This window comes from Phyllobates terribilis, unplaced genomic scaffold (genome assembly GCF_046119375.1).
Source record: "Phyllobates terribilis strain yellow unplaced genomic scaffold, ASM4611937v1 Scaffold_123__1_contigs__length_5148117, whole genome shotgun sequence".
In the NCBI taxonomy this organism is placed as follows: domain Eukaryota; kingdom Metazoa; phylum Chordata; class Amphibia; order Anura; family Dendrobatidae; genus Phyllobates; species Phyllobates terribilis.
The window spans coordinates 1,277,124-1,290,107 of NW_027362883.1; the positions used below are offsets into that span (position 1 = coordinate 1,277,124).

General features: G+C 44.2%; 4 non-coding genes and 2 pseudogenes across 4 annotated transcripts; all 6 read left to right on the forward strand.

The window, feature by feature from the left end:
* The first annotated feature begins 1,443 nt into the window (after positions 1-1,443).
* Positions 1,444-1,620, forward strand: LOC141202623 (U2 spliceosomal RNA; annotated as a pseudogene).
* Positions 1,621-7,775: 6,155 nt separating this feature from the next.
* Positions 7,776-7,965, forward strand: LOC141202599 (U2 spliceosomal RNA). Its single transcript, XR_012273835.1, has one exon. It is a non-coding gene; the product is annotated as a U2 spliceosomal RNA (small nuclear RNA).
* Positions 7,966-9,077: 1,112 nt separating this feature from the next.
* LOC141202706 (U2 spliceosomal RNA) lies at positions 9,078-9,169 on the forward strand (annotated as a pseudogene).
* A 793-nt stretch (positions 9,170-9,962) lies between these two features.
* Positions 9,963-10,145, forward strand: LOC141202521 (U2 spliceosomal RNA). The gene has a single exon (XR_012273792.1). It is a non-coding gene; the product is annotated as a U2 spliceosomal RNA (small nuclear RNA).
* Positions 10,146-11,260: 1,115 nt separating this feature from the next.
* On the forward strand, positions 11,261-11,451 carry LOC141201725 (U2 spliceosomal RNA). Its single transcript, XR_012273022.1, has one exon. It is a non-coding gene; the product is annotated as a U2 spliceosomal RNA (small nuclear RNA).
* Positions 11,452-12,569: 1,118 nt separating this feature from the next.
* LOC141201726 (U2 spliceosomal RNA) lies at positions 12,570-12,760 on the forward strand. The gene has a single exon (XR_012273023.1). It is a non-coding gene; the product is annotated as a U2 spliceosomal RNA (small nuclear RNA).
* The last annotated feature ends 224 nt before the right edge of the window (positions 12,761-12,984 follow it).

Genomic DNA, 12,984 nt, shown 5'->3' on the forward strand with positions numbered 1-12,984 from the left:
CTTTTATCTATGTTACGAGAGGATAAAGTGATTAAAGGTGTCCCTATCCCTGGAGGACATGGAAGAGATGTGAAGGTAATGGGCTACATGGATGATATTACTATTTTTTGTTCATCACCTGCCGCTCTCAGGAGAGCTATAAGAACGACCAATTTTTTTTGTGAAGCCTCAGGTTTTAAGTTAAACATTGAGAAATGTGATTGTTTTGTCCGTGGCAATTGGGCGGATGTGTCCATCCCTGATCTCCCGATGCAGTCAGAGAAGATTAAAATTCTGGGCGTGATTTTTGATCGACAGAATAATGGAATGAAGAGCTGGGATGGAGTAAGGGACAAAATACAAAAGAAGATTGACTTTTGGAAATTAAGAAAATTAACAATCGAAGGTAAAGTTTTAATTATTAAGGCCCTTCTGCTTCCTGTCATGTTATATCTCAGTTATGTTTATCCCCCAAGTGACCTTACAGCGAGAAGATTACAGAGAATGCTGTTTGAATTTGTGTGGAACTCTAAGTTCGAAAAGGTGAAGAGAGAAACAATGTACAAGATGCACCACCTTGGTGGTAAGGATGTTCCCAACGTCAAACTGTTTTTATACTCCAAGTTTTTTAGCCTCTGTTTTAAATATATGTTTGCTTCAAGCCCTTGGGCACATTTTTTAAGATATGCAGCTGGCCACATTTTTAGAAGGCAAAAGTGGATATCCATTTCTTTAACAAGCCCAGTGTTGTTATCACCTCCACAACAATATGCCATCCTGGAGAAAGTTATCAGATTATATGGCCTAGATTCTTTTGAGATGGAGACATTGAAGAATGCAAGGAAGCTGCTGCAGCAATTAAAAAAGAAAGAAACTTTGACGCCCATAAGCCATTATTCATATAGCAGAGTCACTAAAATATGGAATTTAACAAATGCACCTTACCTGATGAATCAACATAAAGACTTAGCTTGGATGATTGTGCAGGAATGTTTACCGACTCGTGATTTCCAGTATAAAAGAAGACTTAGCACTATACAAACCTGCCCGAGGCATCAGTGCAATAATGATGAGACTACTATGCACCTTATTTGGAATTGTGATTTTGCACAGCAAGTGTGGAAAGACTGTGGTGAGCTTTTAAAATTTTTATCTGGTCTTAATTTTTTAAGCCATGAAGTGGTTTTCTATGGGATTTTACCAAACATGACGAAAGAAAAAGAGAGAGTTTTATGGTGCACTTTGAGTTGTGTTAAAAGTGCTCTATGGAAGACCAGAAACATATTGTTGTTTAAAAGAGACTATATAGAAGTCAAGGATTGTATAAGACTGGCATTAAGTGAAATTTATATGTACTACCTAATGGATATGAAGAAGCTTGGAAAGAAAAGAGCCCTGAGTATATGGAACTATCACCTATGGAAGATGTTATTTTAAAGCTCTGAAGAAAAGATAAAGACTACGATATTTTAAATATAAACGCAAAAATCTGTTCTTATCAGTTTAATATCTGATACGTCCCCTATCTGGGGACCATATATTAAATGGATTTTTAGAACAGGGAGATGGAAAAAGAGCTTGCTCTGTCCACTTCCCGCATTGACCTGGTATTGCAGTATCTCCAGGACCGGTGCACCCCTTCTTTAATGCAGTTTCTAAAATCAGAAAGAATTGAATTCAATGTTTTTTGTTCATTTTGCTTGTTTGTCGGATTTTGGGATGGACTCTTTGGCTTTGCTTTTCTTCTCCTCATTGGATTTTTCATGTTCAAAGTTGCAGAAGCCAGATTACAAGCTCATTTTGGTTCAACTTCAGCAACTGTGCATTGCATTGCCATGTAATGTGATGCAATGCTATCTTTCTAGCTCTCCCTTTTTACTTCCTTTTGGATAAACAGACATATTAGGCAAGCATTTTGGAGCTTTCACCTAAATAACTACAGGTGGTGAGATAAGCTGCACAATATAATTGACCTTTCAGTATATTGTTGCACACACACCATCTATTTAGCAAATGCCCTTGTTATCAACAGCAGCCTTTTAAACTCACCTGAGCTAACAGGTATGTGCGCTGGTTACTCTGCTGCGCTTAAAATTTCTTTTTTGGTTTGCTACAATGCCTTTTCTGAAACGTTGTCTCCTTCTGCTGGAACACTGACTTCTTTCATTTAATGCCTGCAGACTATAAAAGAGAACCCAACCCAAAAAGTTTGGTTGATTAGTCTGTGGCATTCTGTTAAACTGTTGCTTATGGCGGTCTCTGTGAGCTTCTCAGCGACATTCAGCCAGCCAGGTATCCTGCCTGCAGTAGATGGAATGTGGCAATGGAACGCTGGCTGCGCGTGTCATAATAGGCTCTGAGCCTTTATATACCTGTGCACAGCAGCAGCCACCTTCAGTCTGCTGCTGGACAGCCAGCAGCAGCAGCAGCAGGAGAGGTATGTAATCAGGAGCCCTCCTGCTAAGGGTAGACAGCTGCTCGTTCCACCCCACCCCCCGCCTTAATTGGTTCTCCTCCCTTCCAACGGTGTTGAGGCAGGTGGGAACAGCAGGGGGTGAAGGTGCTGTGTTTAAAGAGGTGGAGTTATGCAGATCTAAAACGCGTGGATTGCAGCAGCAGCAAGCCGAAAAGTGCAGGCATGTAAGGGATCTAGAGGTTGACAACATGTCTTCTTAACGGGAGTCCAGGAGCTCATCTCCACAAATGGACTTTTTAGGATCCTTGGGTGGCTCCGTAGTTTGAAACCAATTCTGGTTATCGCTTCTCGGCCTTTTGGCACGATCTATCAGGTTTACCTGTGTGGTCTTGCCTGTGAGGTGCTCTTGGTACCCTTTCTCTCGGCCTGGGGGGATCGTTCCTCTTCGGAGGGACTTAACCCCCCTGCTGCTATTGGGAGGAAGGATTAGTCCGGGAGCAACGGGAAGGGATCCCATGAAGGCTTGCGCCTTTCAGAGAGAAGAGTCGGTACGTTCCTGAGTGAAGGATGCCGGCAACGCTCACATATTCATCGGGTGATGCCCGGATGCGGAACACCGTGAGGATTGAAGTTGGAGCAGGATCGAGGATGGAGAAGAACTTGGACTACATCTGCCATAGGATTCTGCTTGGAGTTCTGGAGTTTCGGCGGGAAGACATATTCTGCTTCCAGGACAATGAGTACAAGGGGACTTACACCATCACCTTCAAGAGCCAGGGATGCTGTCACCAACTCGTACAAAAGGTAAATGAGAAAAACTACTTAGATGAATTGGATGGACTAACCTTTTGTCTCTTGTATGCCTATGACGAGATCCCTATCGTGGTGCATTTCCCGAACCCCTTTGTGGAGGCTGCAGACATCTCGACCTACCTTATCCGTTATTGTGATGATCTGAGATACCTGGGCACTGTGAAGAACGCGGTAGGCTTCTGGTGCGGCAAGAGGAGGTACATGGCCCGTCTAAAGAGGGACCCAAGCGGAGTGGGAGGAATGCTACACCCTCCCTCAACATTTGTGATCGGTAAGAGCAGAGGCTACTTATTTTACCCTGGAATGCCGGTATGTTGCAGGAACTGTGGACAAATGGGTCATACCCAAACGTCCTGCACGGGCAGGAAAGTAGACCGCTGCAATAATTGCAGCTGTTACGGACATTTAATGAAGGACTGTCCCGCTGGGAGGAAATGCAATCTTTGTGGTGAGGCGGGGCACATGTTCCGAGGATGCCCCAACAGGACCAGGACCAGGACTTACGCAGAAGCTGCATCTTCTGCAGCTGAGCCGATGCGGCCGCCGGTCTTCACTGGCGGGCCGGCGTCGGAGGGCGGTTCGAAGGGCGAGAAGGCTGGGATGGAGCAGGGAGCCGGAGGCCCCTCTGGGGCGGCCCCTGCATCGAAGTCCCTTAACGATGGGCGGACCTCGCATGGACCGGAGCGGAGGGGTCCTCCTTCTGGGAGGGTATCCTCCGTGTCGATGGTTCCCGATACCGATCCTGTTGGGCTGGAGGGTGGTGCCCCTGTGCGGTTGGCTACAGGGGACCACGCATCGATGGCCTCAGGATCTTCCAGGGCGATTAGCCAGCCAGATGAGGGGGCTTTGCTTCTAGGTGGCGAACATCAGGGAATCTGTGTTGGTGATCTTATCCTGATGGACCAGTCTCTCCCCCTGGAGGAGGTGGAGGAAGAGGAGGACTGCACCAGTGACCTAGTGGAGTCTGCCCCGAAAAAGAGACGGAATGTCGAAGCCCCAGCGTCTCCTGGAATGTGGCTGGGAACCGTGACCTACGAGGGGGCAACCGCCAGCTCACAGAATATCGAGTCATTTGGGTCCTCTAGCCCGGATGTCCTGGAGCAATTTGGCATACAGGGCTTTGAGTCAGGTGTCCTCATGGAAGATCCACCACCCTGACCTATGAATGCCCACATTAAGACTTGTCTCACTGAATGTGAGGTCATTAAAGAGCCCAGTTCGTAGGGCTGCTCTATTTAAGTACTTAGAAACCACTGACGTTGACATATGTTTATTACAGGAACTAAATTATAATGACATCGAGACAGATTGGAGACTGGGGCACTCCATCTGGTCTGGCTCCAATGACAACAAGTCAGCGGGGGTGGGCTTCCTCTGTCGTGGGAGAAATATTGCTATAAATACTGTCACAGAAATAGTACCAGGCAGAGTGGTTTTAGTGCATTTTAAATTTAATGGTTTTACCCTACGTGTAATGAATATTTATGCTCCCCCTGATAAGCAAGAGAGAATTAATTTATTTGGGATATTGCCATTGTACTGTACTGGGTCATCTCCCCTGATCGTAGGGGGTGATTTTAATTGTCTTTGTGCTAGTGAACAACGAGCGGGGGGTGACCCTTTACGCAAATTGGATAAGTCATGTCATCTATTGAAAGATTTTATAACTGATTTTAAATTATGCGATGCGTGGAGGTCACTCCTGCCGACGGACCCTGGTTATACGTGGTCCGGAAGATAGGTGTCCTCCAGGATCGATTTTATTTTCCTATCAGATGATTTTAACCCTGTAAAATGTGTTTTAACATCAAATATATTTTCTGACCATAAGGGCTTGGAGGTGCACCTAGAATACCGGGATGAACAGAGGGTCAACAGGGGCCTCTTGCGTCTAAGTACTTACCTGCTGGAGGACCCTCTGATTCGACAAGACTTTTGTAAAGCCTATCAAGCCTGGCGGCGACAAAAACCTTCTGATGCCCCTATGGTAACCTGGTGGGAAAATTTGAAAAAAAAAGTCAGAATGTTTTTTATAAAAGCAGGGAGACGTAAAGCTAGAGAGAAAAAAAGATGTTTTAGTGATCTTAACACCAAACTACAGACACTTTTTAAATTCAAAGAGCTAGGGGTGGAGGTGGGAGATGATATTGCTGGCCTAAAAACTGAAATTCAGAACTGCATAGACACAAAGGGGAAAGAGATTATTTTTAACTCTAGAGTGCAGCACTTGGAGGAGGGGGAGAAGTGCTCTCGCTTCTTCTTCAAAAAAGTCATGGATAAAAGAGAAGTGATCACAAATCTAGAGGGTGAAACATCTATGCAGGGAATGTTGAATGCTACTTTTAACTTTTATAAGCATCTTTTTAGTAAAAAGTGTATAGATGAGTCCTTTTTATCTGATGCTCTTAATGATCTCGATTTTAAGTTAAATTTTACAGACCAGGAGTTTTTAGAACGCGATATTGTTTTAGAGGAATTATTTTATGTTTTTAAAAGTTTCTCTAAGGGCAAAGCACCTGGGTGTGATGGACTACCTGTAGAGTTTTATCTTACTTTTTGGGACATTTTAAAAGAGGACCTTTTTATGCTTTTTAAAGAAGTTTTTATTTGTGAACAGTTGCCATTTTCGTGGAGGAGAGGAGTGGTGTCTTTGATATATAAAAAAGGTGACCGCAGTGCTCTAGCGAATTGGAGACCCATAACTCTCCTAAACGTCGATTACAAGGTACTTGCTAAGGTGGTTGCAAACCGGCTCAGGAATGTCATTGCCAAACTAATCCAGCCTGAGCAGGTTTGTAGTGTACCAGGCAGAAGTATTTCAGAGGTTTTAAACGTATTAAGGGATGTAATTTGGTATTCCAGAGACCGGGGTCAAAATGTAGCTCTTTTAGCCCTAGATTTTGAAAAAGCTTTCGATAGAGTCTCTCATAGATTTCTTTTTAGAGTTTTAAAAAGAATGGGTATCCCTAATATGCTTTTAAATTGTATTAAGATTTTATATAAAAATTGTTTTAGTCAAATTTCTCTTAATGGCTTTTTAACAGATGGAGTTCCCCTTGAGTCCGGAGTGAAGCAGGGATGCCCCTTGTCGCCCATCCTGTTCATCTGCGCCATGGAGCCCCTGCTGAGCGCAATAAGGAAAGACAAAGTGATTAGAGGGGTTCCTGTTCCTGGCGGAGGTGGCAGTGATGTGAGAGTCTTTGGCTACATGGATGACGTGACGGTTGTGTGCGTGGACCCTGCTTCCCTCCGGAGGGCGGTGTTGCGCATTGAATTTTTTTCCCAGGCATCCGGGTTTAAACTTAATTTAAATAAATCTGAATGTCTGACTTTGGGATCCTGGGACACCGCCCAACTCCCGCAGCTCACTATAAAACGAGACAATGTAAAAATTCTTGGAGTTGTTTTTAACGAGGAGAATGTGGGAACTCAAAGCTGGGAGAATGTCATAGAAAAAATGTCAAAGAAAATATCATTTTGGGGTTTGAGGTCCCTAACAATGGAGGGGAAAATTTTAATTATAAAATCAGTGTTGTTACCCCTCATACTGTATATAGCTATGGTGTACCCCCCCTCTGATGTTTTAATTAAAAAAATGACTAGGATGATCTTTATGTTTTTATGGAACTCCAAAATGGAAAAATTAAGGCGAGAAATAATGAGGAAGAATAAAATGAACGGCGGAAGGGATGTCCCCGACTTACATATTTATTTGTATTTAAATTATTTCTGCTTTTGTTTCAAACATTTTAATGGTAATAGTGCGCTAAGTTATTTTTTAAAATATACCTGTGGGATGATTTTTAAAAGATGGTTTAAGTTGTCGTTGAATTCCCCTGTTTTACTATGCCCCCCCAAACACCAAGCAATCTTAGAAAAGACTGTTCGATTTTATAGCCTTGGTGATTTTAAAATGGACATTTTTAAAGACCGCAAGAAGCTTTTATCTTTTCTGAGGAGGAATGAAGATGTGACCCCCATAGTAAATTTCTCAGAAGAGAGGTCGAAGCAAGTTTGGAAGAATGTCTTCGGAAAATTTTTAGCAAATGGACATAAGGACATCGCATGGATGGTGGTCCACCAGTGCCTCCCCACCAGAGAGTTTCAACACAGGAGAGGCCTGGTTGCCAGAGCCAAATGCCCCAGAGACTCATGTGTTAATGACGAAACCACCTTGCACCTTATGTGGAATTGCCCGTTTGCACAGGAACTTTGGCACAAAGTTGGGATTCTTTTAAAATGGACTTGCGGTTTAAGAGATTTTAACCATGAATATGTTTTATATGGCCTTTTTAAATGTCCGACCCCTCAACAGTATTGTATATGTTGGTGCATGATTAACTGTTTTAAAGACGCCCTTTGGAAGGCACGCAATATTTTACTTTTTAAACGTGATGCTATTTCTGTGAAGGATTGTCTTAAAATTGCTTTTAGTCAGATGTATATTTATTACTTGAGGGATGTCAAATGTATTGGGAGGAGGGATGCTAATCGTATATGGGGTTTTTATGGGTGGAATTCTGTGTTTTATTAATGTATTTGTGTTGCTGTTTTTTGATTGTAAACCATCTTTTACGCACATAATAAAATATGTTGAAACCTGATCTGTTCTTATCAGTTTAATATCTGATACGTCCCCTATCTGGGGACCATATATTAAATGGATTTTTAGAACAGGGAGATGGAAAAAGAGCTTGCTCTGTCCACTCCACGCATTGACCTGGTATTGCAGTATCTCCAGGACCGGTGCACCCCTTCTTTAATGCAGTTTCTAAAATCAGAAAGAATTGAATTCAATGTTTTTTGTTCATTTTGCTTGTTTGTCGGATTTTGGGATGGACTCTTTGGCTTTGCTTTTCTTCTCCTCATTGGATTTTTCATGTTCAAAGTTGCAGAAGCCAGATTACAAGCTCATTTTGGTTCAACTTCAACAACTGTGCATTGCATTGCCATGTAATGTGATGCAATGCTATCTTTCTAGCTCTCCCTTTTTACTTCCTTTTGGATAAACAGACATATTAGGCAAGCATTTTGGAGCTTTCACCTAAATAACTACAGGTGGTGAGATAAGCTGCACAATATAATTGACCTTTCAGTATATTGTTGCACACACACCATCTATTTAGCAAATGCCCTTGTTATCAACAGCAGCCTTTTAAACTCACCTGAGCTAACAGGTATGTGCGCTGGTTACTCTGCTGCGCTTAAAATTTCTTTTTTGGTTTGCTACAATGCCTTTTCTGAAACGTTGTCTCCTTCTGCTGGAACACTGACTTCTTTCATTTAATGCCTGCAGACTATTAAAGAGAACCCAACCCAAAAAGTTTGGTTGATTAGTCTGTGGCATTCTGTTAAACTGTTGCTTATGGCGGTCTCTGTGAGCTTCTCAGCGACATTCAGCCAGCCAGGTATCCTGCCTGCAGTAGATGGAATGTGGTAATGGAACGCTGGCTGCGCGTGTCATAATAGGCTCTGAGCCTTTATATACCTGTGCACAGCAGCAGCCACCTTCAGTCTGCTGCTGGACAGCCCCCAGCAGCAGCAGCAGGAGAGGTATGTAATCAGGAGCCCTCCTGCTAAGGGTAGACAGCTGCTCGTTCCACCCCACCCCCCGCCTTAATTGGTTCTCCTCCCTTCCAACGGTGTTGAGGCGGGTGGGAACAGCAGGGGGTGAAGGTGCTGTGTTTAAAGAGGTGGAGTTATGCAGATCTAAAACGCGTGGATTGCAGCCGCAAGCCGAAAAGTGCAGGCATGTAAGGGATCTAGAGGTTGACAACATGTCTTCTTAACGGGAGTCCAGGAGCTCATCTCCACAAATGGACTTTTCAGGATCCTTGGGTGGCTCCGTAGTTTGAAACCAATTCTGGTTATCGCTTCTCGGCCTTTTGGCTAAGATCAAGTGTAGTATCTTTCGAAAAGGCGGTTTTGGATGTTTGCCGCCCTAGTAGATTGATACATTATGCACACTGGGGTTTAGGCGCTTGTTAGTACGCCAGGTGGCTAATATAGTCATCTGGTGGAAAGCATGGCCCCCCAGGATCGACGCCATTGGGCCGGGGAAGATCGAAAGCCCGAAGTGTGAAGTGCCCCAGGAGTGGTGACCCTGGGGTGCCTTAACTCACTGGGATTGGGAACCCCACTTGAGTTTATGGCACATTTGCACTAGCACTTCAATATTTCTTTCTTCACACACACCCTTATTCCGGGCCTTCTGGCCTTAGGATGGGGAATTTTTCAATTCCCGGTCGAAGGTCCGGGCAGTATTATACTGTGAAACCTTCACTATTTATTTAATTTTTTTTGTCACTGTGTGTCCACTTTTTCACGTGTGTCCACGTCCTTACTAGGATTTTGTCGGGATGCGGTTCCCTTACGGGTTCAACTCTTGGCAGGTCTAGGGGGGGAGTGTGTGGCCATCAGGTTCCGCTCCCCCCTGAACCCCCCTGGCTCTCCTCTTTCGGGAGGAGAGCGTTGTTGGCTCCCCTCTTCCGGGAGGGGAGCACAGTCTTTGGCTCCCAGTGCCTTGCTCGGGTGAGAACTCGGGCAGGTATTGAGGGTAAGATTGGGTCGCCTCTGGCTCCGGCTGGAGGTGGCTATTTGTCCCTGTGCCTCGCTGTGGCCTTCTGGCTCGGAGGGACGGGGAATGGTTTGGGGGACCCTTCTCCTTTTGGAGAGGGTTTCAAGAAGACCAGCATCCTAGTGCACTTTTTTTTGTGGCACTTGTCACTTTTTTAAGCGCACTCGGGTTTTGTACACGAATTCGGGCTTTCGATAAAAAAAAAAATCTGTTCTTATCAGTTTAATATCTGATACGTCCCCTATCTGGGGACCATATATTAAATGGATTTTTAGAACAGGGAGATGGAAAAAGAGCTTGCTCTGTCCACTCCACGCATTGACCTGGTATTGCAGTATCTCCAGGACCGGTGCACCCCTTCTTTAATGCAGTTTCTAAAATCAGAAAGAATTGAATTCAATGTTTTTTGTTCATTTTGCTTGTTTGTCGGATTTTGGGATGGACTCTTTGGCTTTGCTTTTCTTCTCCTCATTGGATTTTTCATGTTCAAAGTTGCAGAAGCCAGATTACAAGCTCATTTTGGTTCAACTTCAGCAACTGTGCATTGCATTGCCATGTAATGTGATGCAATGCTATCTTTCTAGCTCTCCCTTTTTACTTCCTTTTGGATAAACAGACATATTAGGCAAGCATTTTGGAGCTTTCACCTAAATAACTACAGGTGGTGAGATAAGCTGCACAATATAATTGACCTTTCAGTATATTGTTGCACACACACCATCTATTTAGCAAATGCCCTTGTTATCAACAGCAGCCTTTTAAACTCACCTGAGCTAACAGGTATGTGCGCTGGTTACTCTGCTGCGCTTAAAATTTCTTTTTTGGTTTGCTACAATGCCTTTTCTGAAACGTTGTCTCCTTCTGCTGGAACACTGACTTCTTTCATTTAATGCCTGCAGACTATAAAAGAGAACCCAACCCAAAAAGTTTGGTTGATTAGTCTGTGGCATTCTGTTAAACTGTTGCTTATGGCGGTCTCTGTGAGCTTCTCAGCGACATTCAGCCAGCCAGGTATCCTGCCTGCAGTAGATGGAATGTGGCAATGGAACGCTGGCTGCGCGTGTCATAATAGGCTCTGAGCCTTTATATACCTGTGCACAGCAGCAGCCACCTTCAGTCTGCTGCTGGACAGCCAGCAGCAGCAGCAGCAGGAGAGGTATGTAATCAGGAGCCCTCCTGCTAAGGGTAGACAGCTGCTCGTTCCACCCCACCCCCCGCCTTAATTGGTTCTCCTCCCTTCCAACGGTGTTGAGGCGGGTGGGAACAGCAGGGGGTGAAGGTGCTGTGTTTAAAGAGGTGGAGTTATGCAGATCTAAAACGCGTGGATTGCAGCAGCAGCAAGCCGAAAAGTGCAGGCATGTAAGGGATCTAGAGGTTGACAACATGTCTTCTTAACGGGAGTCCAGGAGCTCATCTCCACAAATGGACTTTTCAGGATCCTTGGGTGGCTCCGTAGTTTGAAACCAATTCTGGTTATCGCTTCTCGGCCTTTTGGCTAAGATCAAGTGTAGTATCTGTTCTTATCAGTTTAATATCTGATACGTCCCCTATCTGGGGACCATATATTAAATGGATTTTTAGAACAGGGAGATGGAAAAAGAGCTTGCTCTGTCCACTCCACGCATTGACCTGGTATTGCAGTATCTCCAGGACCGGTGCACCCCTTCTTTAATGCAGTTTCTAAAATCAGAAAGAATTGAATTCAATGTTTTTTGTTCATTTTGCTTGTTTGTCGGATTTTGGGATGGACTCTTTGGCTTTGCTTTTCTTCTCCTCATTGGATTTTTCATGTTCAAAGTTGCAGAAGCCAGATTACAAGCTCATTTTGGTTCAACTTCAGCAACTGTGCATTGCATTGCCATGTAATGTGATGCAATGCTATCTTTCTAGCTCTCCCTTTTTACTTCCTTTTGGATAAACAGACATATTAGGCAAGCATTTTGGAGCTTTCACCTAAATAACTACAGGTGGTGAGATAAGCTGCACAATATAATTGACCTTTCAGTATATTGTTGCACACACACCATCTATTTAGCAAATGCCCTTGTTATCAACAGCAGCCTTTTAAACTCACCTGAGCTAACAGGTATGTGCGCTGGTTACTCTGCTGCGCTTAAAATTTCTTTTTTGGTTTGCTACAATGCCTTTTCTGAAACGTTGTCTCCTTCTGCTGGAACACTGACTTCTTTCATTTAATGCCTGCAGACTATAAAAGAGAACCCAACCCAAAAAGTTTGGTTGATTAGTCTGTGGCATTCTGTTAAACTGTTGCTTATGGCGGTCTCTGTGAGCTTCTCAGCGACATTCAGCCAGCCAGGTATCCTGCCTGCAGTAGATGGAATGTGGCAATGGAACGCTGGCTACGCATGTCATAATAGGCTCTGAGCCTTTATATACCTGTGCACAGCAGCAGCCACCTTCAGTCTGCTGCTGGACAGCCAGCAGCAGCAGCAGCAGCAGGAGAGGTATGTAATCAGGAGCCCTCCTGCTAAGGGTAGACAGCTGCTCGTTCCACCCCACCCCCCGCCTTAATTGGTTCTCCTCCCTTCCAACGGTGTTGAGGCGGGTGGGAACAGCAGGGGGTGAAGGTGCTGTGTTTAAAGAGGTGGAGTTATGCAGATCTAAAACGCGTGGATTGCAGCAGCAGCAAGCCGAAAAGTGCAGGCATGTAAGGGATCTAGAGGTTGACAACATGTCTTCTTAACGGGAGTCCAGGAGCTCATCTCCACAAATGGACTTTTCAGGATCCTTGGGTGGCTCCGTAGTTTGAAACCAATTCTGGTTATCGCTTCTCGGCCTTTTGGCTAAGATCAAGTGTAGTATCTGTTCTTATCAGTTTAATATCTGATACGTCCCCTATCTGGGGACCATATATTAAATGGATTTTTAGAACAGGGAGATGGAAAAAGAGCTTGCTCTGTCCACTCCACGCATTGACCTGGTATTGCAGTATCTCCAGGACCGGTGCACCCCTTCTTTAATGCAGTTTCTAAAATCAGAAAGAATTGAATTCAATGTTTTTTGTTCATTTTGCTTGTTTGTCGGATTTTGGGATGGACTCTTTGGCTTTGCTTTTCTTCTCCTCATTGGATTTTTCATGGTCAAAGTTGCAGAAGCCAGATTACAAGCTCATTTTGGTTCAACTTCAGCAACTGTGCATTGCATTGCCATGTAATGTGATGCAATGCTATCTTTCTAG